This window comes from Balearica regulorum, chromosome 5 (assembly GCF_011004875.1).
Source record: "Balearica regulorum gibbericeps isolate bBalReg1 chromosome 5, bBalReg1.pri, whole genome shotgun sequence".
NCBI lineage: Eukaryota > Metazoa > Chordata > Aves > Gruiformes > Gruidae > Balearica > Balearica regulorum.
Genome location: NC_046188.1, coordinates 63831352 through 63857538, shown reverse-complemented (window position 1 = coordinate 63857538; position 26187 = coordinate 63831352). Strand labels below are relative to the sequence as shown.

At 35.7% G+C, this 26187-nt stretch overlaps 1 long non-coding RNA gene across 8 annotated transcripts in view; it reads right to left on the bottom strand.

Annotated features, from left to right (window-relative positions):
* Positions 1–26187, bottom strand: part of LOC142602117 (uncharacterized) — a 260454-nt gene that overhangs the window by 89749 nt on the left and 144518 nt on the right. For 7 of the 8 annotated variants that reach the window (XR_012835825.1, XR_012835823.1, XR_012835824.1 and 4 more), the window contains one exon: positions 6198–6325. This is a non-coding gene — a long non-coding RNA (uncharacterized LOC142602117). Of the gene's footprint in view, positions 1–6197; positions 6326–18104; positions 18456–26187 lie in introns of all 8 variants that reach the window. The other variant, XR_012835822.1, reaches the window with a different exon arrangement.

Sequence of the window (26187 nt, the reverse complement as noted above, 5' to 3'; positions counted from 1 at the left end):
TTTCCCTGCCTGAAGAAAATTCTGTCCTGATTCTAAATCTGGCAGTCGTTTTGACCCTGATGTGTGCTGAGAACACACACTAACCAAGTACCTGAAAGATTTTTGTAACCATTAGAGCAATGAGCTAACTGTGGTTTGTCTCTGGTGTTCCAGAAGACACCAGACAAACTATGCACCAAGGAAAAGATTATGCCTTCTGCTCCCACATTTAGTATCATCACTGGTAGCAAGCATTACTTCAGCCAAGTAAAATTTTCATTTACCTAGAGATTGGAACATCTCCATTTAGGGTATGTGTTCTTTCCAAGATCATACTGCCCAAAGGAATTATAGAAAAATTTGTGTTTGTGCCCTATTATGTCAAGGTGAATTATTGTGGGGCTGGAAGTAAAAGGACAATCGGAATGATTTTCCATTAGAATGTATTACTTATATCTTAAATCAAACTCAAAATTCACCAACATTTAATGAATTATCTCAGAGAAATTCATCCTTCTTTACAAATTGATGCATGGAAGTTTGTCATTTGCATTACATTTTCAGTTCTGCATCAATAGCATGCAGTCAGAAAAAAATATCTTTCTTGAAGGTTGCAATGAACATCCTTATAGGATATAAAAATGCTGAGATCATGTGCAGTGAAGTTCTAATATGTGAGATCAGTCATGGCAAAAAAACATGTTCACAGCTACTTGTAATTTAAATATGAGCTTATCTCTCAAAGATGTCTAGGTTGAACAAACCTAAAGTGAAGGACTCAATGGATTAAAATTCTGACAATCAACTGGCAGAAAGATCGTCATTCTGTTGTTCAACTCCCTGCACTAGCTCCCTACAGAAATCAGAATTATACCAATGGGCCTGTTAAATGTCTTTCTGGATCTTTAACGCAATTGGCAACTAAACAACTACTTTCATGAATAAATCTCTCCACTGCTGCATTCCAGGTCACATTTTTTTCCTTTGAAGTTTCCTTCATGACTATTCCACTAGAGTTTCCTTTTAAAGTTTCTACAAAATGGAGTGAATATTTAGACAGCAAAACCCACACAGCTCCTGAAAAGTAGTAAAATTGATTAAATATGTTCACTTACCATTTCAATAAAATCGATTTTCCACAGTGGGGTTTTCATGTAGTTGAGAGTGTGTGTCTGTGTATATATATATATTTTCATTATTTCTGTAGCAATAAAAATGCGCAAATACTCTACGGATGGTTCTCATAATAGCCATTGGAATTCTCAACTATGTATCAAAACTCTCTCTGCTGATAGAGATTGAAAACATTGAAAAGGGTGAGAAAAAACTCATGCCACTAAGAAATACCACAATAGTTTGAAGATGCATTGCTGCGATGGTGATGATGTGCACAGAGAAAAGCATTAGGAAGAAAGTGTAGAGGGACAGCAAGACTTCAGTTTGACCTAAATTTCTGCTTATACAATTGGGTGAACTCATGTACCTGCTCAGGCACTTCTGGGTAAGAGGAACTCTCATTATACAGAATATAGTTCAGTATTTCTGTATCTACTTCTGTAAGTGCAGCCATTCTTACTCATAAAATGTAACTATATAGATAGCCCAAGCAAAACGTTTTTCCCCAAAAAATCAGCACAGTAGTCCAGGCACTGTGGGTCTCCACAAATTTTCCTTGTAAAGGAATGAAGCCACGAGAACTCAATTTGGGTCATTTTGTAATGGTTTTCAACACACATCTCTTGGTAATAGGTCTTTACAAGTGTTTAATAAGATCCGTTACGGACATATTAATGATTGTGCTTTTAAGAGCAGTGGAATTTAGTCAAGGTTTTTCCTCCAACTTCATTTGTGTTCTGTTGCAACAGAAGTTAACGTGCTTTTTATCAGCTGATCATATTCAGGTCGAATCATGGTGTCAGTCAGTGTGCTCATTCATGAGCTTTTTCATCACTGTGCCTGTCCTCCCTGTCTGCTTCTATAGGAACAGCAAAGGGGAACCCACAGTCCCTGGACTCCAGACATACTGAAACAACATGAAACAACACGCCTTCCTATTTGAACACTTAATGAAGATTATATAACCTACAAATCCAATTAAAGTTTTATTAATTAGTGGTTGTTATTCCACATCTCCTCTTTCCAGTAGTGTTCATTGTGATATTTTGCCTGTGTACTATTATAAACCAAAACAAGTATGTGAGAAACAGAACAATAAATTAAATTTTATATTATGCATATACACATGTGGAACTCCTACTACACCTGAGATGGGAAAGGCTTTATTGCTGATTTTTTTTTTTTTAACATAAAATGGTCCTGTGCATGTAGATGACGAAGAATGCAGGGGGGAATATCCATTTGTTTTGTTGAATTCACCTGCTTTACCAATGGGATCAGAAGTTATGTAAACAACCAACCTTCGTCTGGCTGTTCCAGAAGAATTTCACATGACAGTGTTTCATGATAAGAACAAAGAATAAAGCATTTTTAACCCCTCTTATTTCTTGACACTTACAGAACACAAGGAAGACAGAAATTTAGAAACTTTGGGAAGGAAATAATGATAACTTCAGCTGCTTTGAAGGAATACTTAAAAATATTTTGTATTTGCATAATAAACTGTATTATTCAAAGCTGAGCTTCAAACTTCAGCAGCTGATGTGTATACCCCCAGTAATATTTGCAATGAAATTATCAGGCTTATATTCTAAGTAAAGTTATTGAGAAAGTAACATGCCTGGAAGTGTTAAAACGAGAACTAATAAATTGGGTTTCACTGGATACCCAGAACAGGGTGTTATTCTTTTACTATATATTGTGACTTAGATCTAATGACAGGACCTGCTTTTTCTATTTGTCACTCGCATAATTTCCATTTACACATTCAATACTCCATTTTTTGTGGAGCAAACATCAAACCCCTGACAGAAATGTTACTGATTGGGACTGCAGAATAATTGGTGATACTCAACATTCTTAACATTTTTCCAGTCTCATGGGCATCCCTACAGAACTAGAAAAGTAAAGGAAAGCACAAGAAATATAGGGAAGAAGTTGAATCTTATTTTCATGGCAGCCAATTCTGGTTTTATTGCTACTGAATTGGATTTTAGAGAGGTAAGACAGGACATCAATCTGGGCAATGCTTAAGCTTTTATCTTGCTCACTGTTTTGTTCTCTTGCAGTTATACAGTCTGAAAACTTCTGTATATTAGTAAATCCAGATAACAAAGAAACGCCAAACATTCCCAACCACTATAGGAATGCATGCAGAGAAGAAACACAGTTGTATTTGAGATAAAGAAATCATACTATCTGGTCAGTTTTATAGTCTTGCTGCCTGTAACTCATCTGCAACTTTAAGCCTTTTTAGTGCTTCCATGTGTTTGCAAACAGAGATATGTTCAAATTAACACAGGAGGTAAAGAATTAAATGAAAATTATATTTTAAGTGGGTTTTTTTTCCTGAATAAAATAGTTTTGAAAAATCTGAGAGTATCGGGAGCTAAATATGATTTTCAGCTGAAACTTTGAGTTTTCATTAATAGTAATTAAAATAGCAACATTGACTACATTATCTAATCAGTGTCCTTTCAATAGAGTATGCATGTATGTACACCGTACATGTATTATTTAAATAAAAAAGATGTTCAAATTCAAGATCACCATAAACTATGTTAGTTCCCCACCAGCATCACTAATATTGCATCTGACATTTAAGACACATTAAGTTAATTTGACATTGAATTCATTGATATTCTCCATTGCTTGAAAGTCTTACCAGTGTTTGAAGTCTTCCATCACGCCACTCTGAACTTTGTCTGATATAATTTAAAAGTGACATATGATCATAAGGAAAAAAATATTTTATGTTTATTATCACAGCAGCATTTTTTCAGCTCATGTGAAAATACATTGAATGGCGAGGCCAAGAGGGAATTGTGGATCTAGAAACAAAGACATTCATTAAAGGATTTGGAATGCTAGCCAACTCATTTTCAACTGCTTCATGCTTAACTCATTCAGCAGGTAATGATATCTAGTAATATTAATATTGGCATTTTACAGCCAGCTCTATGGCAAGATTGACTTTTTCTTAGTTCTGTTGTTTGAAAACTATTCAAATAAGGTGGGTAAATGAGAAATACTATTGAATACTTTCAAGCTCTAAAGAGTCAGATTCTGCTGTTTACACATTTCAAGTAATACTTCATACATACTTTCATTGATTCCTATGACTGCCTTTGTAGATGAAAGCAACAAAGTCAGCAGAAATAGGCCATAACCTTTTGTCACATTCTACTCTACTTTCAATAATATAAAGTAACTCAACAGATTTACAACAGCATTACTGAGAATAGAATTATCTGGGCTATTTGCCATCTGCATTTCAAGCTTAAGTACCAAAGGCTGGTCATTAAGATATACCTGACACAAATATCCTTTACTACCGCAGTAAACATCTTCAATGAAGAACATCTGGCTGATTTTCATTCAGTATAATGACAATGTTTTTCTATATTTGAGCGTCATATTTGTGATTAGTATACAAGAGATATTGTTAAGCGTACTTTTGAATGTAATTCTATCAGTATATGCTTATATACTTATACCTATTTTACACTCTATATAATACATCACTATATATTTATTTATACATTACATTTTATTATTGTGCTTTTATCTACAAAATGACACTTCTACATCAGCTTTATACCCATTAGAATTCACACTGTGGTCTCATTGAGGGATTTTAATTCCTACAGGGTAATTCACAGACACATACATGCACTGGCAATAAGATTATTCCATTGATCTTTCGTAATTGTGGAAGGAGCTATATATAGCTCATACTATTGTGGGCATATGTTGTGCCTCCAGGAGGATCTGATTAGATGAGATACTTGGAACAATTCCATGAAACAACAAATTGAGATAATGAGTGCACTGAATAACTACAGCCTTGCAGACATTTATGGACATGCTTAACTTCATGCACACTGCAAATCCCATTTAAATCAAAGTATGTCTTTGTGTACACAACACAGAGTTAGATGCTAAACTAGATATTTATATTGCATATCAGCAATATGTGCACTCTCGAGTCCTTACAAGTTTTATCTACTTACCAGCCCTCTGAGATGGAAAGCAATGCATTCATTTTAAACAGAATACAGTATTTAGAAGTCTGTGGCTGAACCAGATAATGAACTCAAATCTCACAAGTCCCATTAAACTACTCTATATTCTAGATTATCCTTGCTAAATTAGAGCTCACAAAATATTCCCAAGTCATGCACAAAGGGACATTACTTCGTAGTTTTGTCAAATTTTACTAAAACATTGCTAATGATTCGCTCTTCTTTTTCTACCTTGAAATGATCCCAGTAAGCATCCTGCCATCTGCTTATAAACAATCTGCAAGAAGCTGCTCCTCATCTCCTCTCTCAGATGGGGACTTCTGGAAATAGGACAAATGAATGTGACAAATAGACAGGAGAACATTGCCATAGACATTCCCCAAGTGAAGGCACTCTCATTTTTTTCTACAAATGATCAACTACAGTTGCAGATGAATGACCATATGCAACTAAAGTTCTATGACAATAATATCTACATCAATTCAATGTCTAAATTAATCTTCTATATCAATGTCTTCTATGTCAACATAGAAGCATATCTGGAAGGAAATTTAAAAAACCCTCTCATTGTTAACATAAAACATTAAATTTTTAAAAGACAAGTTTCAGAGTAAGCATAAATCATTATGTTTTTATTACATCAGTGGAAACCTAGTAATTGTGATTTAGAAAGAAGTTTCTTCTCAAAGCAATTCTTTTTCAGTCTGGTCTGCAAAAAAGCATGCCCATGAATTATCTGCCACTGTGAGAGATGGTATGCTGGAGTATGTGATCTACTCTACTGCATTGGGTCTATGATAGAATGTCCAAAGTTCCTAATTCTCAAGTTTTATTTTGTTTTGTATCATTGAAACATTTTTATATGTCTAAGACAAAACACAAAGTGGTTGATGCCTATTAATTTTAATAAATTTCAGAAAGCCTGCATATTTTCCAGATGGAACCACAACTATCCAGAAGAAATAACTTGTTACTCAGAAGTTAGTGTGTTAACAGGCAACTCAAGAATAGAAATCTAACTTGTACGTAATGTTAATTTCAGAATGTGTTTGCCAACTGTAAAAAATATAAACTTACCTAATAAGACCCACCGGAAGATGGATTCAATCATACATTTCGATATCGACATTCAGATGAAAAGTGATCCTATCACCACAATAATTAAGTTGGACAATGATGATAGAAAACCTTTGCATAAGTTCCAGCTGAAAATAAATAAATAAATGCATTTTAAAAAGCTAAAATGAAGCTATAGAAGGTCAATACTCTTTATCATTATCTATTATCATGATCTGTTGTAAAGGCTCATAGAGATTGGCCTGTGCCTTTCTAGTCAGCCCTTCAAAAAATACATTGTAAGAAACGATGTCAGGAACACTGATGAAAATTATCAAAGGAGGTATGTAAGAAAATAGTACAGGATAAATGGTACAGAGAAAGCAAAATTCGGGTCTGTTTCTTTTTTTTATGAAATAAGGGAGCATTCAATAGAAAAGAAAGGTGGAAATTTGAAAATAACTGGGGTTTTTTGGTTAGGAAAGATGGAAAATTGAAAATAACTGGTTTTGTTTTAACTGTTGCAAAGGTCAAAAATTTGATAAAAATCAACATGAAACTACAGTTGTGTAAATATCCATGAACATGATAATAAAATTGCAGGACATCATTAAGCTTCATATTTTAAGGTTTAAATTCTAAGTCAATTTAATCTATTGAAGATTCAATGTGACTTAACGTGGGTCACATTATTCCCCATCTGTCTGCAGATGCAAACTTTCAGCTTCCTTTGAAGCATCTAATCCTATCTACTACCAACAAGCAGGACACTGTTGGGATATCTTTTATTGGTATGTTATATAATTGATAGAGTTAGTGAATGTTTTCAGCATTTTAGTAATTCTACAGATCAGATAAAAAAGTTTAATTAGATGAATCTGTGATTTATCACAGCTACTAAATAAGATTTTAAAATATTCTATCTTACTTGAAATATGCATGTTAAAGTTTAAAAAAAAAAGTAGAGTATATTCCAAATATACTTAAACATAGAAGTGTAGCTCTTGTAGAAAAACTATTTTCCCTATAAGAAAATGCCATTAACATCCACGGTGACATGGGAATTAGAAGTGGCTCTCTGGTTTTACGATGTATTGCCATTTCTTCAGTAGTATGTAAAAGACCACACAAAATTAAATTTATATCCTTAGATCCTTCTCTTTATATTTCAGAATAGGAAAACATTTGAGATATAATAATACATTTTGAAATGTATTTCTCTTTTTATAATCCAGTGTTTCAAAAGTCTTTTTTAAAGATCTAAATTAATTTTAAAGGTGGGTGAAAATGAGTCATTTGAGCCATTGATCAACTGAACTGGAAGAAAAACAAGTGACAGTTGCCTTGGGTTAACCAGCAGAACTGATGTACATTCAACAATAGCAAAAGAGAGTCATCTGAAATGTTTACCTCAAAAGCTTTGTAAACCTTTCCAGTGTTCTTGGAAATAGTGATAAGGATTATGGTTTGCTATTAACCTTTTCCTGATTTATCCCAGTAAGCAACAGAACAAGAGATCTTTAAATACGTGACGTCACTAAAGACTGATTTTTAAAATAATGATATTTAATGCAGTTGATGATTTTCATTAACTGCGCTATCATAAATATCTTAAGATTGCAATGATAAACACAATTATGAAATAGCAAATAAACTAGAATCTGCAGAGAATCTCTTAATATGAAAAATGGTGCAGGCTTTAGTTAAGAGGGTATGTGTATTTTAATCAGTATCTGCCACAGACTTGTAGCTTTGTCAAAATACTACAATTTCTTCAGGCTTTGTCTGCAACAGAAATCTAATGCAGTACAGAAAGACACAGGAAGGGCAATTCAACTGCTGAATTGGAGCTCAGTTCAGTGTCATTGCAAGAAACTATCAAGTCATTTTGCAGATGCCACCTTCACCACACTAAGTACATTGAACTCAGTAGTAGGTTGCAAATTGCTGTTCTTCTTGCAGAAAACATGTCGTAACACAGCTGCTTAGTTCAGAGAGGCATTGTGAACCTCCATGTCTTTCCCAAAAGATATCAGCTCAAATAAGATACATCATTAAGTACAACAGGTAAACTCTGGCATTGCTGTTATCAACACATTCAGACTTTTGGCTCAAGTAACACAACGGTTTTACTCAAGCTCCAGAGTCACTTCCTAACAGAATAGCAGATATCTTCACCCAGAGACATTCACTACAAAGTGCTGCTTTAGTAATCTCATACTGAGTTCTGGTAAGGTTAGTAGCTAACATATGAAAGTGGTGTCTGAAACTGGAATTGTCTTCACTGTGAGAAAGAAGGCAGTACAGTCGGGTTGTCTAAAAATAATCAGGAAACTTGAAAGATGTCAAAATTGATTGAAAGGGAATTAAGATACATAGGAAACATACAGAAAACAAATTTTTAAAAAACCCTTTTATTCTTTTTTTTTCTTTTTTCTGACCAGTGTTGAAAAGTAGTTCTGTTCAAGCAAGAATTGTCTGTTGACAGCTGATAAGAGAGATGGAAAGAGAGGTATTTGAATGCACTTATGGTAATATTCCCTTTAAAGTTTGAACTAGAAATGGATAAAATTAAGTCTAAGTCTCAATCCCAAATTGAACTTTGAAGAAAAATGTATTTGTAATTTGGGTCCAAATTCTGAAATATTTTCTCATCACCAACTTAATTGCACAACTTGATAGACTGCCCTGTTCTACACACAGCTAATGAACTATCACTGCTGGAGGTGGCTGGAAATTTGCCAGCAACCTAATAAATAGGCATGTCAGGAAAAGGTAAAAGGAGACAGAGCTGTGGTTGTGGTACACAGCCTGTGGTGTATTTAAAAAGTGATAACACTAAAAGGCACTTCTGTGGGGCTAAAAAAGGCCAGTGTCTTTCCTTTTGGGGATATCTTTGACTATTAGCAACCTCCTCTGCTTCACTATCACAACTAAATTTTCATGCTCTAGTTGTTAATTATGTTAATGACATTGTTCAAATATCTTCAGATTGTTTCTCTGAAAAGTCTTGTCTGGATTTTTACTTTAAAATCAATATCATAGTCCTTTTACATCTATTTCACCAGTGTAAAAGGTACTTAACATTTGTGAAATGACTAATTTGTCTCAACTGTTACATGTTTCTTTTATTAGTTGTCCTTTGAGATCTAAATCATGTAATTCCTTAGGGACAGATACTCCTCTAGACTACCAGAGAATTTCCACTGACATCAATGAGAGATGGACCTGGGGATTTGTGGCAGAATAAGACTCAGCATGAAGATTGTTCATTTGGGACTAGGTTGGTCTTAGCTTTTAGTATTCTTGGGCTGTGGAAGCAGCTTCTTGTTAATCAGTAATGTCAGCCTATTGAAGCTTTTAAGATTTGATTTCTCTGATGATTTGGACTTCCCAAAAGAAACACAGGGAGAAAAAACATAAAACTCACCCTTCGTTGTCCACTTATAGTTCAATTGAATTTCAGGCTTCATTGTAAGAATTTCAGTCCTTGAAAGCTGAATAAGTTCTTTGTCATTTTAATACATTGAGGAAGAAATAGAAAAAGAAATTTTGATTCTTTCCTCCGTCCACAGATATTTAGATTAATTTCCTCCAGATAACAATCATGTGGAAGTAAAACAACATTCTTTCATTACCAGTCTCAGCAGTTCTACATGCTGTCAGATCTCAGTTCCAGTGTTGTGAATTTCAAGCTCTCTGTTGCTCCCAGGAGATAATATTCATAGAAAAGTAGATCAATTTTTAACAAAAGTTTCCCTGATCAAATCTTATGTTTACTGTATTCCTCAAAAGCTACCAAAATAACTGTTTTCCTTCTTTTGTCTGATTCTTAATGGGAAAAGATGTCCTTTTCCAGATTAGTCCTAATTTTTATGTAAACACACAAAGGAAGAGGCACATAGCAAGTGAAAAAGAAAATTCATCAGTTTATGAGTCACGAGTTGCATCCCTGATTCTCCAAGATTGCACATTAAACCTATAGATTAGAGAATAGGAAGAAAATTAGAATGATAGAGAAAAGGGCTAAGAGCTCATCATGCCCTTTCATATTCTACTCCTCAAGGCTAGTCACGCAGAACAGAAAGGAGGAAGAATTTATCTGTGAGTTTCTCCTGGTCTACATCTGTCTTCTAGCTTCCTTAAGAAACTATCCCAAGTCCATAACAGAAGGATTTAACAGCAGTGACAGGTACTGATTCATCCTAGCAACCTTGATTTGGGGGAGGAATCAGAATACATAAATTAAATGAATCTTTAGAACATATGTGAGTATAGTTCTTCTTCTATAGATACAAGGCACACAGGCACACATGCACACAGAAACATGGACATGGACACACTTAGGCACACAAATTTAAGAGATTTGAGAGTTCGATTTGGCTGATAGTGTTTTCTGACCAGCGATAAAGCTATGCCATTGGGTCCCAAATCCTTCATTACATATAAATGCCACCCTAACCTCCTCCACATGTTATGCTTCAAAAGTTTTCAAAAATTACGATCACGTTAAACAACCAATGCATTTTTCTTGGCTTCTAATGTTTTCCTCCATTTCCAGCTGTGAAACTAAAAAGTAACATTGAGGATTATGTAATTCTCAATCAGATTTGTCCTTTAATTTGTCAACCTAGTGAAGATTTTAGGGGTATTCTCAAATAATTTTGTGGTCTGATGATTTGCTGGACTGTAGGCTTCTCGGTTAAATACCACTACAATAGGTACATGTTCAAATGCACCAATTAATATAATTATACAACATGTCCAAATTGTGCCTTGTTCACTGCTTTTGACTGCAGAAGTCAGAAACTATGGTTTAAGATATGAATAAATGATTTAGCCAGATGGGTTTTTCTAATATGACTTTTTAACTTTAAATGAATCCTGATCTTAGAATTCTTTCAATAATCTTACTATAAGCATTAGGAACCTTTCTGTTGCCACCCAAACCTTTTAAGAACCAGACGGATTAATTGAAAATGTACTCCCCTCTCAAAAAGCTGATTAGTTCTTTCCGGCACTCAACAACAATTTCCCCATATTTTTGTGCTTAACTGCATTACACAGAATCTCTAACCAAGCCAGAATATATGGACCTTTCACCATTCCTTTTATTATGTGATCCAAATGTCACTCTGATCTATTTTAAACTTGCAGCACATTAAATATTTGTCACTATTTTAGATAGTAAGTAGGACAAGCTATTTTCTGAAGAAATAGTATTTACTGTGCATGTGGGTGGTTGTTTTTATTCCCTGATGTATTCCACAGTTCAGAGGTGTTGGTTTTTCCAGCCCTGTGGAATACGGCATAGGAATTTACATCTCTTCAGAACTGACAGCAACTGTCAAGAGCAGTGATCCCTAGTTGACAGTGACAGCTGACAAAGGTCATTGAAGAGTTAAAGATGAATAAAGGGTTCTAAAATACAAACATGGAAACAGCTTTAGAGGAAGGAAGCACGTTTAAAGATATGACATCCCATTTAGCAAAAATTATCCTTAAAATTGCAATCTAAGGGGTAATGCCCAAAGCAATTTCCTAGAAGACAAATGATTACAGAAAATACGAACAAAGATACAAACAAAAGTAATCTGCTATCTAAAGCTAAGGGAAAGTTGTTTTCATATGTACTGCGATTTAAAATTAGTCAGTCTTGATAGATTTTTACCAGTGCAAACTAAAACAAAACAAAAAACCCCAAACAAACAAAACCACCAAAAAATCCTAACCAACACAAGACCAGTTATTTTGGTTATTTTTCTCAGTAGTTCTGCATAGTCACCAGAACGACTGGCCAAGCATAATTTCCCTGAGGGACCCAGTTATGCTTGACAAATCAGAGAAGATATGATTTTGTATATATACTTTTGAAGCACCAACTCACTCTCTTATTTACATTTACATTCTCGTTCGCTGGATTCCAATTTTGTATTAGCTTTTCAAATTTGGGATAACGTCAATCTTTATAGAACCTAAAAAAAACCCCTACAATCAACACTTTTAGTGTCCCCAAAAATTATAGCAGAGACTTATATAAACTGAGTTGAAACAAAGAGACACTTTTAAAGCAAATCATACAATGACTAAATAGATAAACATAAAGAATATCAGAGAAATTAATTTCCTTCAATGTACTGTTTTAGTACAGTACATTACTGGTACTTACTGTACCAGTTGCATGATAAAATGATCACTATTGCACCTCAAGGAAATGTCTGCATAGGTTTACATGGATAATGCAAGACACCGGGCAGGGTACTCCTAAACAGCCAATGTACTCTCCTGATTCTACTGAAATATTATCCCAAAGATAAGATGATACTTATTTTAATGAAAGAAGCAAGTAGCACAGGCTTCTTACACTGAAAATACTCTTAATACGATACCTTCTCACAAATCACTTAAAGACTGCTTAAAATGAACTTATAAGACACAATTGAGGTTGAATTGTAGTTGACTGCAGATCAGAGAATGGTCAATTCAAAAGACTAAACTATTTTTTTTACAAGGTACTTCACTATAGTATGCTGTAAACACTTCAGCTAATCCTATACCTCAAAAGTAAAATCACAATAAAATATATAGGTATTGTCAGAGTTCAGACCTTCTCAGTAGGGATAGATATATTTTGACTAAGGTCAACTTACCTCTTATTCTTTCCCAAATAAAGAGACTGAACAAAGTTCAATCTACTATTACAAGCCATATTTTCCAGAGCTTTCTGCTTTTCCATAGCTCTTTCCTGAATTCCTCTTAAGATTTTGCTCTCGTTTTGGTGTCTGGGACTAGAAATGGAATGCTGATAATGTTCTTGTCACTGCAGGGATAATACAGGTGAAGTATTGGCTCCCCACTTCTAAAGGATATTCCTTTAATCATTTAAGGATTACAGCTGCTGGTTTTAGTATAACTCTGGAAAACATATTTCTGATAGCTCCTGACAGTTTCATTTTGATTTTTATTTCCATGAATGCAGGACATCCAAAACCAAATTATGCATCACAAAAAATGCATTACAAAATTTTTTTGTTAGTGGTAGATGCCTATACAAGGCATAGGATTCCAATGCATTCACTATCTGAATGAGTTTTCCTAAGGCATACTACCTAAATAAATATACCTGTGCTGCATATGGCTCATGAAAAAAACAAAAATTATACAAATTCAAGGCCACAAAACCTGTTCCTAGAAAGGACCAGTGTTAGTCATACATCCTGACTGGCATCTCCATCTCCGTAATGAATAAACCAAAGAATTCTGAAAGAACCAATTTGGCCTTGAGAATTTCAAGTGACAAATCCACTGTCTTTGTGATAAGTTCAGTCATCAGTCATGCTTCCATCAATCTCATTGCCTGAAATTATATCCTGGACCAAGGGTTGATTTACCTGACTTCAACTGTCACCATATGATTCTCATCCACTCCTTACAACATGATCAGAAACTTCACGTTTCCCCTTTCCATCATGATTATTCCTGTACCATAACTGAAGCATATGGAAACTTTCTAGACAACTAAAGTTTCTCTAGAAAATACCTACAGGTTTTGTCTGAATTCTTGCATTTCATGAGTTCCCACAGAACTAAAGGCAAAATGCCTACAAAACAATCATGGTTTCTTTCAAAGAGCGTGAAGGTCCAGATCCATTCAGAAAACCTATTCAGCATCAATCTGCCTCAGGCTGGTTTCAGGAAACATCTGTGAGACACCTTGCTATAAAGCTAAGGTTTGGGTTCACCAAGCTATAGGGCAAATTCACTTGGTGAATTTCCATATAAATTATTCTTGGATTGCAAGGCTTCCCAAACCAGGGGAAACTTCAGGATGCTTCAAGCAGAGGGACCATGGGGACCCATTACCAGTTTGTCATAGTGATTAAGCAGATGACACTGCTATTGACTTTCTACTTTTTTACTATAAAACCAGGAAGCCAAAATCCTTGGATTCCCAGTATCAATTACAATCCCAGCTTTGAGATTTCAGGCAGCGAACAGCAACAATAACACTAATAGCTTCAATTTCTTTTCTTTGTTCCAGAGGCCTTGAGAGAATATTTATTTAAGAAATAGCATATATTCGGTTTCCATAACAATGTTTTCTGCATGGTAATAAATATGAAAACAAACAAATGAACCCTGCAAGTCCTAGTGTTCTCAACCAGCCAGGTTTGTCCTCAGACAGCTTTTTTAATTAACAATTAAGGAATAAGCTGGTTTTTTACGTCACACACAAGGATTTTTATTTTTTTTTTTTAATCCTTAGATTGTGGCTTTTCTGAATTTATTCCATAGTTTTTCTCATAGAGATCAGACATATAAGTTCAATATATCTCCCTTATCTACATCATGCTGGGTGTTTCAAAATATCTTACTATACATGATGAGCAACACCATTTCTTACATTTCTTCTGTTCTTTGTATACTACCTTAAGGGCCATAGACTGTATTCCACTGATACCTTTAAGAAGACTTAGCAGAACAGCCAGAATGTCTAATGGTTCTGATTAGATTCTAGGTTCATTTTTAGAAATATTAAATGTACCACATTTACTGCAAGTACCAGAATTCCTGGTTCAGATATTTCTTACTAAAATAAAACTGGGTTAACAGAAGGTAGCATGCAGCTGGTGTCAGAAGAATGACGTGTTCAGGAAAAAAAAAGTAATTACTTTTCCTAGTCTAGGCTATTTTAAAGAGAGACAAACTCTTTCCTCTAGGAAGTGCATAACCATGTCACGTATACAACATCTAAGACTTATAGAGTGTACTGTTAGAAATATTCCATATATGGTCATGGCAAGGACATTGGTTTAAATTTGGACCTTCAAAAAATCTGATTCAAATTCCCAGATATATCATAACCATGATGGCCTCCATCCAACAGAGTCCTACAATAAGGTCCTATCTCTTTTTACCTACCGATTTCCAGACCTACCCAGGGGCGGAGGGAAAGATTTAAAATGCATCGTTACTGCTGTGTTATACTGACTTTTGTTAAGAAGAAAGCAAGCAAAGAAATGAAAGAATCTTCCCTATCCTCAGTTTTCTAGTCAAGAATAAAACACTCACAAAACCTGATAATAATAGAGCAACAGCTCCTTACTTTAGTGTTTTAGAAATACCACATGACAAAGATTTTACAGGTAGTTGTTGCAGAAGTTTACCTTGTTGTGAACTAGTACCCTATTTAATATCTGCCAAAGGGAAGCTTATTTCTGCACTTACAAACTTTTCTATGTGTTTTCTGGTGAAGCTTTTACAGAAAATGTTCAGCTACACGAATAAGGCCTCCCACAAGTAAAAAACTCTGAGATCCTGTTACCTCAAGGATTCTATCCTCATTTGTGAAAGTGCTGCTGCCTGAGAACAGTTTGCACATGGAAATGAGGAACAAAAAAATTAAATTTCTGGTCATTGCAACCAGAACCTTCAAAATGCATCCAGAAAAGAAGCAGTGTAAGAAAAAAATATGTCAAAGAAAGCTGCTAGCATCCACTTATGAAGGGGTCAAATACGCTAATCGTGCATTAAAGAAAGACAATCCAAGTACTTACATTCTCAAATAAAAATGAGATTCATATTCTGTTTTCTTCTTTTTCTGATTGCCCCTTCCCAGAATAGACATTCACTTTGTCAGCTAAGAATGACAATAAATTGCATAAGGAAAATTGCTGTTTCCCTAGTAAATGGTTTCTAAAGGATTTAGAGACTGAATAAGATATGAAACAGAGAAGCTTCAAGTCTGTTCATTATGCTGTATTAAACTAGTTAGCAACCCAATCCATTGCTAAAAACCACTCAATGCTTGAGACTTGTCATGTTCTTTAGAATTCTGAGCAGAAAATATTCTTTTTGTGCAACTGAATGCTTCCATTAGCTTTCCATTGGCTTTCCTGAGGTCTTCCCTGGCATTTAATTTTCTTACTGGTTTAGTATGTCGTAGAACCATAGAATGGTTAGGGTTGGAAGGGACCTCAAAGATCATTTAGTTCCAACCCCCCTGCTGCAGGCAGGGACACCCTGCACTAGACCACATTGCCCAAAGCCTCATCCAACCTGGTCTTGAACACTTCCAGGGATGGGGCATCCACAACCTCTCTGGGCAACCTGTGCCAGTACCTCACCACTCTAACAGTAAAGAATTTCTTTCTAACATCTAATCTCAATCGACCCGCCTTCAGCTTGAACCCGTTACCCCTTGTCCTGTCACTACACTCCCTGATAAACAGTCCCTCACCATCTTTCCTGTAGGCCCCCTTCAGAAACTGGAAAGCCGCAATTAGATCTCCCTGGAGCTGCCTTTTCTCCAGGCTGAACAATCCCAACTCTCTCAGCCTGTGCTCATAGGAGAGGTGCTCCATCCCTCCGATCAGCTTCGTGGCCTCCTCTGGACTCGCTCCAACAGCTCAATGTCTCTCCTGTACTGGGGCCCCCAGAGCTGGACGCAGTACTCCAGGTGGGGTCTCACAAGAGCAGAGTAGAGGGGCAGGATCACCTCCCTTGACCTGCTGGTCACACCTCTTTTGATGCAGCCCAGGACACGGTTGGCTTTCTGGGCTGCAAGCGCACACTGCCGGCTCATGTTGAGCTTCTCATCGATCAATACCCCCAAGTATCATCAATCAATACCCCCAAGATATGTTTATATCATACTTAATATTTATAACGGGAGTTGAGATAAACTACATACCACTGCACTTGTGTAAAGTGTCAGAAGCTGAGACAGGCATCAAAACTTTATTAAGTACAAATTGTTTGCATATGACTTTTATATATATCCTCTTTTGATGAAAAAAATTAACTGCTGATGCTGCAAGACAGAAGGGGAAAATAGAAAGCAGTGACCTAAAGGGACCAGTGAGTTCCATTATCATCATAGGGCACTGTAGCAATCATACCAAGAAAAATTAACAAGAAAAGGTTTGCCTTTTGTATTTTAGAAAACATAAGAGTGTGTGTGTAGTCCCTGCTGCCCATAACACAGCTGCCACTTACAGCCCTTTTCTCTCATATCGCTATCAGGAATAGCTCCTCCTCTGCAAGAGGAGCTGGAGTATTACAAACCAACACAGCACAGAAAATCTTGCCTAGCACCCACAGTACTCATACATACTACCTGCGTGCAAAATAGAACCAAATACATTTCCTGAAGTGGCAGGTTTCTCTGGGGAGACGGAATATGCTATGGACACAGTACATTTTGCATAAACCAGGTTAAAAGCTGTATCATTACACACCTTAGTCACCCAGAAGGATGGAAGTTAGCTGACACAGGGGAGAACAACCTCAGAGTAAAACCTGTTTACTATGGTACAACTGTTGAGACTAAGTACTAGTTCCCAGGATTTGGCTTTGTATAAGGAGATGTAATGCCATTTACAAATAATTGAAATTATCTGCAGAAACAATCCCCTATACTGTATGTTTATGAGGATTATTTTCCATCAAAATTACTATATGATTTCCTGGAATGGTGAAAAATAAAGCAAACTTCATAGAGCACAGGTTTCCTCTATGCTTTCTCCTATTTAAAACCAGCTACTAACCAGGGAGATGTAACCCTAGGAACTACTAGCACTTTGAGGGCAAATAAAGGTAAATCAATACTTCAATGCTTCTGCAAAGAAACTGTAATAAGTCCTTCATGTCATAATCTGTTATGCATAATTGACTTTGTGCACGTAGATGGATGAAACATTTCCTGATAGTTGTGCTATTTTGTATTCAGACAAAGCATTCACTATACCATTCAAATCAGAATTGTGTATCGCAAAATAGCTGATTTTGCTGGGAAATTAGTGCTGCAAATAGTTTTTAACATCATAATCTGGATCTGGACAAAAATCTTGGAATTTTCAGTATTTCCAAGTACATTAAAGGTCACAATATTTCAATGGGAAGCAATAAATTTTTCCTACTGCCTACTTCTACATCAAAACAAGTTGCGCCACACCAGAGGAGCAGAGTGAAGAGAGCAGATGGTGAAAGATGTCCCCTTTCAACCTTTGCACAGCAGCCCAAAGTCTCAATTTAAACACTCCAGAGAAGGCAAGGAACTTCAGCAGCTGCTAGTGACCGCAGGAGCTTTGTTGTACAGGTTGAAGTAATCTGAGGAACCTCTCCGTTGCTCTGTGAGCAGAGCTCTTCCAGCAATGTTGCTAACACAAAAGGCTTCTGATATACCTCCAGCTCAACCAGGTTGACAGATGTTTAATGTGTTTTACTCCTGGGTCAAGAATTCTTCATCCTTTACAGTCTGTTGGTAATACTGCTTAACTGAGGTGAAAAAAAATTCATTACAATACCTATAATTTAATACTTTGTGCACTATGCAACAGAAGATTCTTATTTTAGAAGAATTAATACACATTTAAATATCTTAAATCCATTTAAGACAATGTGCTGCCCTTCCCTGCTAGAAATATTTCAGATTTCTCTACAATTCTTTCAAGTATCAAAGTTGCTAAGACTACTGTCCATACAGAAAAAATTTAGAGCATTTCCATTTGAATAAAGCTCAGCATTAACATTTCAGGCAGTCCTCAGCCTGAAAATGAGGTTGCCAGGGGATTATAGTGTGCTATTCCAAGAGAAAAATCAAATAGCAATTCTACATGTTATATGTTTCTAATTATAATCACTATAAGCATAAAGGTCTAGTCACAGAAACATATTTTCTTATTGAGAACTGTGTAAATAAGGATTTTTCTTATGCTTTAACAGTAGGTATTACTAATTCCACAACACAGGTATTGCTTTAAAAAGGCATAAAGCACATTCTTTTTATTATTTTCTGTTGACAAATTACCCATGGGAGGTTTATTTTGATACTGAGTGCATCGGTGTCAATCTCAGTCATCTGACCAAAGTCATAAGTCTCACCATTCATTACAGCAGACTTTGACCAAATTCTCCTGCCCACTCATTCCTGCTTGATAGTTCCACCTGTTCTATTTCTTCTCATATTATTTTCTATTCTTGCAACTCGATGTGCACTGGCCCTTTAGGACCACAAAGAATCCCACTGAAGTCATTTTTGCGAATAAATGCTTCTTCCACAGTTTACTCAGGATCATTGCATTCATTCATCACTCAAAAGCTGAAATTTTGAATACATAAGAACAATATAATCTCCTCTGTCCCTTGACTGGATTAACACAGTTCCTCAAAAAAGGTTGGAATAAAAAAGATTGAAAACAACTGCCATCTGATGAAATGAAAGGATTGCTCTATAGTCATGAAGATTTTTTCCTTTTTTTAAGTTAGTCTCTTAACATGGGACATGACTATTTCTCTGAACATTTCTGAGAGTCAATACATTGTTAAAATATCTTAGAAAGAAAAGCATACCAAAAAAGAGGGAAAAAAACCCCTCAGTCAATTCTAAACTGAGCAAACGTTTACAAATGTTTTGGCAGATATTCCCTCAGTTTAATTACAAAATGAGTCACGTTTAGCTATCCTTCTGGGTTACAAATGGAGAGTTCCTTAAAAATTTATTCTGTGTGTATATATAACATATAAGCAGATCTAACACTCTTACAAATGTATTTTTTTCATATAAAGCTGTTGATAATATGTGCTATTTACAAAATTAGAACAACGTTCATTTTGATTCCTGAGACAAAGGAAATGTGTTATTACCATGTAATGTGTTTTCCTTTTCAGAATAGAAAGGCAAATCAGATTATTTTAGATAATACTCTGAAACCAAGTAAAACTTGCATTATTGTATTAAAACCTGGAATGGAATAGCCTTAAGGAACCATTTGAAACTGTAGTCAGTGGTTTTCAGTTTGCAGTCTTTCTTTCTAGGGATCTATAGACTATTTATTGAAAGAATACATTAAAAAGTAATGATGAAAAACAAATTTATTGTAAGCACATGTATTTGTTTTTATGGGCATTCAAAAACTGGCAGAGGTTGAAACCCATTAATACTATTGCCTTCCCTCAGATGAAGCAATAGTTTTGCAAAAATAAGTTTAATAAGTTACAAAAAAAATTAAAATATGCAGCTTCCTTACACGCAAACGGAAGCCAAGGGTTTAATTCATAACCAAGAGGTTATGAACGGTATGGAGTGGGATACAGGGTCCTTCAAATCTTTGACCTGTGTGCTAGGAAATATAAACCAGGCCTTGTTCCAATGCTGGAAGGTCACGCTCTCCTGCTATGAAACAGAGAAGTGACTAAAGTGAAATGATTGTTAAGTTCCAACACAAAGGTCTAGGCTTTAAAGAAAATGTGACATTATGCAGAGAACATGGAAGAGAAATGCTGCCTATATATGTGACTTCAACTATAATTTATCTGTCATATTTTAATCTTTGATACTTGTAGATATTAGAAGTAAATCAAGTAACGCCCTAAATTTACTGCTACCAAATGTACACAACTTCTATTGTTTAGACACTATAGTGAAATACATAAATTATCAGTGTTAAAGCTATCAGCTGAGCTCAATTACCAGATATACATCCCTCCCATATGCACTGATACAAACAATTTTCTGCAATATGACAGGAAATATAGTGTTAGATGAGTTGGTTCTTATCCTGCTATAGCGTGCAAATGTATACCTACTGCATATTTTCTTCCTAAAAAGCCTCATACTTTCTTTACTTAAAACATAACTCACTGAATTACGGTGCCAGCTATGTGTTTACTTGATTGGGCCCACTGGAAACACTGTAACCATTTCTGCATGTAAACCTGACCATATATGTTTCCTGGCAGAGTCAAGAGTAATGAGTTCCAATTTTAGAAGGGGTATTAGTCACTTAGGCTTTTCTGCTTTCATTTTTTAATGAGGTAGCATTCTATCTTTGTACCTTCATTTCCAACCTATGAATTAATCATAAAGCATTATCAATACAAATCCTCTCAATGTTTTGCTAGTTTAGATGCAATTTCAGTATCCATCATTACATTCAGTTATCAAGAAATTACTTCTGCATCACAGCTGTATTACACCTTCAAAAGCAGGAAAGAACTCGAGTGAAGACAACTGCAGAAATCTAGGTATTTCATAGCAAGAAATAGTAGGAATTGTTTTGGTCATTTGCTGTTCATAAGGCAAATAAGAATTACAGGTGGAACATTTTAATAACTTGCTGATGTCACAAACGCGTTTAATTTTGACAGGGCATGCATCTTGGTCTTGTGTTACTGGTATTACGTTACACTTTTTCTGCAGTATTCCAGTAACTTACCAAGTTACTGCAGTTTCTCTAGTAATGTAATGTTCTTACAGGTGCTGAGTGGGAAGATTATGGTGGGGGAAGCAATGGATCACTTTCTGTGGAAGCACAGACAGCTGTGTGTCTGTCTGACAGTCATGGGGTCTTACGATTAGATTGTCTCCAAAAGCAATCACGTATTTCAGTCTCAGTACTGCTACTTCTTCATGATGGTAGTGCCAGCTAAATACCAGTATTTCAGTGGCTAACTCTGGGTATGATCCAAACACAGTGAACTCAAAAGCTCTTCCAAAGGCAGGAAACATTGTTTTTCAGAAGTTTTTGTTCAACTAGCAACAATGGGCACAGAAATTCCTTTTTATTCTGCAGTTAAAGAATCTCCTTCAAAAAACTAAAGGAAAACTAAAAGCGGAAACTATTTGGTTATAGAAAAAAAAAAAGCACATTCTTTTTTCACAGTTGGATGCCTAATACAAACTGAAAGAAAAGTCTGAAAATAAATTAGATGAGAAAGAATTTTAAGGGGTATGATTTTTGCCTAGATGGTTATTCAAATCAGGTTCCTTTGCCTAATGATTATGGTTGTATTTTTGTACTTATACTCTCACATGTACATATTATGCTTAGAAAACTTACCATGATAATTTGTTGCCTCCAGTTTCAAATTATTTGTCAGAAAAGATGAAAGTCAAACTCAACGCACTAGTTTGTTCCTACTCTATTCCCTTGTACAACAGGGATAAAATGTGCTCAATGCACCCTTTCAAACACTGAGAAGTAAGCATGTTGTTTATCAAGTCATGTACAACTGACACATATTAGAAGTTTTTAAGATAATAAAGAGAGGACTGTCTTAAAAAGGAGACATTTTATGAAATGACAGATTCATTTCTAAATGTACATAGTTTCACCAGCCAGAAAAGGCACACTGCCTGTAATACACCTGAAACACAACCCCTAATTTACTAGTTGGATCTACTCCTTTACCCAACAGTTCAGCAAGAGAGACAGGAAAATACAGTTTAATTGTAAGACAAAACTGATGCAAAATGATAGAAATCTTTATCTCCATCTGGCACTGAACCTGGAGAAGTTGCATCTTTTTACATTCTGGTTTGGCTGTCTCTAGTACAGCAACACTTAATTCACATGGTTGCAGTGAAGCTTGATGAGTACGAGGCACTTGGAAGGCCTTAGATGAAAGACGTCACATAAATGTTATTCAACAGCACTTGAATTACTGGTAACTCAGTATTCACAAGTCATAAGATAAAGACTTGGTTGCTGTCAGTTATGATTAATCTGCTAGGAAAAAAAATAGTTCAGATAAGCAGAGAGAGAAAAACAGTAAAAACATTAAGAAAAACTGATTTCTAAAACTGAGACCTGCATCTTCTGTTACAAAACTTATGAATGGAAACAATATCTGACTTTATTAACTGATAATTACTGAAGATAGAGATCATCTCGAAAATGTATCTTTTATAATCATAAAAAGTACCCTTACTAACTGGCTCCTTGCAGCAGTATTTGCAAAGACATCAAAGAATGAACTGGCAGTGGAAGCAGAATGGCTACATCCAATATTTGGACTCATTCATTTCATTTTTGGAGAGATGAATAAGAAAGTTGGCAACGCGCTCCATCTGAGTCTGTGCCAAAAAGCACCATCCATCTAGCATAATTGATCCAGAAATTACAGTCAGAAACTAAAATCTAAAGCTGATTAAGTAATAAATTTGTGCATCAGTGTCATGGTGATGTGCCATCGTACAGTGTTAGGCATGAGAAATATTCTTTATCTTTATGCAGACTACCTTGTCAGCAGCGTACCAGAGATGAGGATTTCACACTGTGATTTTGCTTTTAGCATAGAATGAACGTACAAAACATAGAACTTTAGTACAGACATGGGCAGAGGAGAATGGAAAGATTTTAATCTCCTAGCTGTTTCCTCATGCCACACTATACTTTCCTGTTGAAGATAGCAGAGCTAACACATCATAAGGCTCAAAGTGACTGGGGAGGGGGAAGAGAGAGACTCCTGCTTTCCATTCATAAATGAAAGAGAGAAAGCTCTGCTTTCCATTCATAAATGCTTTGTGCTAAAAGGACTGCAAATAGCATAAATTAATATCATTTAGTATTCATTAAGACTAGTTAATAGGATATGTTATACATAAATTATGATCAAAAAGTTAGATGAGCATCAAGAGGTTAGCCACCTACATGTCAGAAAGATTTGTGCCTAGTATCTTACATTTAAAAGTGTTAAAGATGAAAACCAATACATTGTGGGCTGCTAACTGTTAAATGGAGTGGCGAAGCATTCTAAGCCAGCAGCATATTTGCTCATTCATCTAGTTTTCACTCCTCATTAGTAGCTTTGTTCCTCTAGTGATGTCTAAATGGTAGTCGCTAACAGTACCAGATTCTGTAAGTTGCATCCCGAGCCTGTAGTAAGACAAAACCAGTCACTTATCAAAACACCTTCTTTCCCCCATTTCTATAGTCTCTGAGGGAAAGAAATCCAGGCAACAGAGCAGAAAGACCACAATGACTAGGAAACTAAGATTCTAGGCAAACCTCTACCACGCAGTTTGGATGGTGCCTGTATCTATTCAGTGCATGAAGGTTGCAAAAGGCACAAACAATCTTGGAAGCATTACTTAAGTATCATCCACACATTTCACGTGGGTCACCTTTCCTAGAACAGCTCTGAACTGCTTGTTAAGTAAACCTCCCACTGAAGCATATGGGAGTTAGAGCAGGAGGACTGTGCTCAAATCATTGCTGGAGTGCTGGAATTAACAGGCTTCTACATGCTCTGCTCCTATACCTGACACAGCAAGGCCACACAGTAAGGAATATGCACTGAATGCCATAAATATGGAGAGACTAAGAAAAGGAGATAGATGAGCATCCTCTATCCCTGCATACATCAGGCTGAAGGGGTGCATGTTTTTTTCCTGAACAGACTCTGCAGTTATCACTAAATAGGTTAACGCAACCATTGGTGGTTCAGAGTATTCATTTCCATGAACTCAAAGTCAGCAGTTCCCTGACTTCTGACTCTATCTGATGAATTACCTTGTCTGCAGTGCCTGATCTATAAATAAACACAACATCTGTTGGAATGCTAGGTCTGAAAGTCTGGCTGAATAAATCACTCTCCAGAAATTCCCAAAGCTACTAAGACTCTTTCTACTGCCTCTGTCCTCTCCTCTCCCTTGCCACGCATATATCCATCCTCTTTCCCATCTAGTGGGAAGAACTTTAGTATTGTTGCTTTCCCCTTGTCAGTTTTTTAAAGGCATACCTTCAATTAGGTCAGCTGTGAGGGCTAGCAGTGGTGGTGAGAGCTACTGCTCTTTATTCTAAAGCACAGAAAGTTTAGTAACTGCTTCTTCAAAAAGATTATTAGTGTTGTTTTTTAGCATCCATGTTTGCTAAAAGCATTAATAAATTGAAAAGAAAAAGAGTGGGTATATAATTTAGTAATTTGTGCTCTTTGGCAGCAGCAATGAAAAAACCAGATTTGGCAGGCTTACCTTGTCTTGTTAGGCTTTGCTTTCTGATATCTCCTTTTTCTAGTACTCCTCTTTGCAGATGAAATTGGAAGACTCTCACAATTTGAGAAGACAACTATTGGGTTTCCACAGTGATTACAGTTTGTCTATTGTAAGCTCACATTCTCCTCAGTAAGATATGGGACATCAGATAAAATGTCTTTGTTTATAGAGGGAAGAGTTGCAACCAGAAAGTGCCTGATCCCAAACGTCAACTTCCATCAGGCACTGCAGCATCAGATTTTAACAGAAATCATCATTAAAATCCCAGGTCTACTACAAACAGCAAAAGAAGTTTTATGAAATAATACTATTTGGTATGAAAAAAAAATATATTGACCAGCCTAAAATTAACATCAGAATTATGTATGGTTTTAATATTAACCTGAAAATTTGAAAGGGATAACAACAATACAGATGCAAACATCAGATGGTCATTTTTATAATCTATCATAAATCAGAGCAGACCCTTAGATGAAGAATTACTTCAGATGAAGATTCAGAAGGGAAAAAAGTTATGCAGCCATTTAGTCTCTTGGCCTTTGTTGCTTTATTGAACATGTGCAGTCTTAAAGCGCAGCCCAGCTACTCAGCTAGTATAAATTAATTCTTTCTCTTTCTTTCTGAAAGAGCAGAAAATATGACATTTCAAAAATCTTTGCTTACTATCTCTTTGTACACATTTACCCTTCTATTGCTTTTGATATATGGAATAGAAGACAAAGTTATTTTCACTGTTGGATTATGTCATGCTATATTTTTCCTGATTTTTTTATATGATCTATAATTTTCCCATTTCATTAGGCAAACTCATACTTCTTCAGAAGCACAGTTCTCTCTCTGAACTTTCTAACTTCCATAACGGCTTGTGCTGATCCAAAAATCAGATTAATTCTAGAGACAAGAGTTGAAAAAAGCATTAGCAAACAAATGATGGTAGTGAATAATATGGCATTCAGAATCCCAGTACCATATTCTTGGGCTGATCATGCTCTCTTACATTACAGGTAGAAGATTGTATTTTGTCATGGAACATTTTGAGGAAGGTAAGTGAAATATCTTACAACTTGAAAACTTCCAAGTTCCACTACATCAAAAAATTTCTGTATTTGCATACTAACAAACTCATTTAATATAAGGTTTGTCTTTGGAACATTAATTGCACACAACCCCAGTTTTTCAGCCAACCTCTGCTGTGGAGTAAAATATTCATAATTAAGCTGGCTTGGGTGTTCC